Here is a 2,906-nt window from a genome sequence, read left to right as displayed (position 1 = left end):
TTTCAATAATATAATGATGCATACCAAGACAAATAACATTGCAATAAAATATCATTTTCTAAGAGAATTAGTGCGAGGAAAAGAGGTAAGATTAGAATATTTGAATATGAAAGAAAAAATTGCAGACACATTCACCAATATATTACCTAAGGATGCATTTTTCTATCTAAGAGGTAAGTTAGGGGTCACTCCCTATATGAAGCTCATTAAACAAAGGTTAGTTTTGCATCAATAGTTAAGAATTTGAAGATTAGTCAAGTTGATTCAGTATTGTTAGAGAAGATTGCATACGAATTAGTACATCAGGTACATGGCATATCTATTGAAAGTTGTCTTTGACATGAGATATCAAAGAGGGAGAGCTTTTTCTCATATCAAAGAAATTTTAAGAATCATATTTGGGAGAGTTTTATGTCATATCAAAAATTGCAATAAGAAAAGTTAGAGAAAATCATTCTAGAGGGAGAGATTGATGTCAATGGGAGTTCTCACTAATAGAGGGAGTTCTTATGGATGATAATTACTCCTATTTTTCTCTAAAAAAATCATTGTACTATGACATGTTATGTTTCCATTAATGGAAAAGAGGGAGATTGTTGAAAACAATTATTCAATTGTATGTTGTCTTTGATGTTACAAAAAAATTTCAACCTCTGCCAAGTATTTAGTGATAGGAAAGATCACTCAAGTATTGAAGAAAGTTTTTTTGTGTATGTCGAGCACTCCATTTATAACCAAGTTCATAGGTAGTATTGACTGAGGTCACTCGAGCATCGAAGCAAGATCTTGTGTTGACCATGGTTACTAAAGATAAGTTAGAATGAATCATACTATTGATCTCAAACTAGTTATGACAATTAAGTGTCAACACATTTAAGTCATTTACTTAGTTCATGCCAAACTAGTAATGCACAGTGAGTACAACATGTAAATATTAGACCATGTCGAGTTGTAGTGAGTGCCAAATCACTCAAGTGCCAAGCCAATAAACCATGCCAAATGATTCAAGTGTTGAGTAAATAGTAGATGCTGAGCAGTTTAGGTGTTGAGTTAGAATAGTGTATGTCGAGCATTAGAGACTACATATGCTAAGTAGCACAAATTGGAGATATTTGTTTGTTATGGCACAAAAAACTATGTAAACCATTTTTTAGTTGACCTAAGGATAGATTTTGATCTTTTACAAATAAGGACAAATCTATATGCACATTCCCTATGTAATTACATGCAACCACTTAAAGAATGGGAAGGTTTAAGTTCCAAAATGGATGAATCTCGACCATAGATTCATACCTAACCCTAAGCCACCTCAATCTTGATAAGGAGCATGAAGCCCTATATTTTTAACAATGATTTAGAGCATTGCAAAGGGGTGAATGAATGAATTGGATGAGCAAACAAGATAGTTTGAAGAGTATTCAATGTGACTTAGCAATAAGAGTGAATTGTAGAATTAGTTTAAGTTAAGAATAGAGGGTGGAGGATACAAAGTTGATACATCATATCACGAATGATTAATCAGAGATTGGATAGAGGTGATCTATTATTAGGCAAGCAAGTGCCAACCACAAGATCTATGCTGAGAAATTTTGACAGGAGATTTTTGTTAGATATCTTAATAGAGTAGTCCTAATAGGTTGTATGAAATCCTTTAATAGGGATTTTACTTAATTGTACATTGAAGTCCTCTAACAAGACACACTTCTAACAAGGTGTTTAAATCATCTATCAAGGTGAGACTTAATAGTCTTTGTAAGCCTTTAATAGGGTAGGCCTTTCATAGGGTAGATCATGATTCATGGACAAACCATTGTAACCTTAATTGGATACACTTTATTATTATAGTAGTGAAGGTTTGTGGGTGTCATCCCCACCCTACTTTTACCCTCTCATTTGGAGGGTTTCTAGGTAATCAAAGTTGGTGTTAAGTGTGTATGTTTGATTACATGTCTACATGATTGATGCATATGCTTTATATGTTATTTCAAATTATTATGAATGTGATGTATTAAAGGTGAAAGTTTATGGGTCCAAGTTTAAACTCTTGATTTATGTCCCCTAGAAGTTTACTTCTTTCCCAATTCCAACAATTGGTATCATAGCTAAGCACTCACAAGGAGAAGGTTTGCAACTTAGAGGAGAGATCTTGAAATGGAAGTCTAAAGTTGGGAAAGACTATTGAGAATCAAGAGATTGAAATACATCTTACACTACATCAACTAAATGAAGCTAGAGATGGTTTGAAGAGTTTTGTAAAGAGAAGGAAAGAGATTGCTATAGCAAAAAATGACACACAATACAAAGATATAGACACCACCAAGATATTTGGAGATGGCAACTCTAGTGAATTTGATACAACACTTGTAGATCTAATGGAAAAGAGTAGAGCACAAGTTGAAGAAATCAAAATCTCAAGCTAGAAAAAGAATCTTAAGACATGATGCTATGTGAGGTAACATAATAGAAGAACAAAGCCATGGAAGATAAGGCCATGATTGAAGAGAACAAAAGAATCATGAACAATAGATTAGGAGAGAAGTCAACAGAGCTAACTAAGACCTCAAACATGTAACTAGATACCTTATGCAGAATGATGAATGCTCATCATGAATTGAATGTCAAAGACATTGAAATAAGTACATTGAAATTTCAGACTGAACAAATGCAGGATGACTTGAAAAGAGAAGAAAAAAAAATTGCTAAAAGTTTCAACAAGAAAAATGAAGCCATTATGTGCATTGAACAATTATTGAAATCCCCAAGATCCAATAGTGATGTATCGAGATTGGGCTACAGAAGCACTGAAGAAGGAGAATCATCTAAAGTTGCTAAAGAAAGGAATAACAGAGGTAAGAATTCCAAACCTACTTGTCATAGTTGTGGAAAGAAAGGACATACTACTAATG

The sequence above is a fragment of the Cupressus sempervirens genome, chromosome 11 (assembly GCF_028749045.1).
Source record: "Cupressus sempervirens isolate cs-2001-9-10 chromosome 11, ASM2874904v1, whole genome shotgun sequence".
NCBI lineage: Eukaryota > Viridiplantae > Streptophyta > Pinopsida > Cupressales > Cupressaceae > Cupressus > Cupressus sempervirens.
This window is presented reverse-complemented; position numbering follows the sequence as displayed.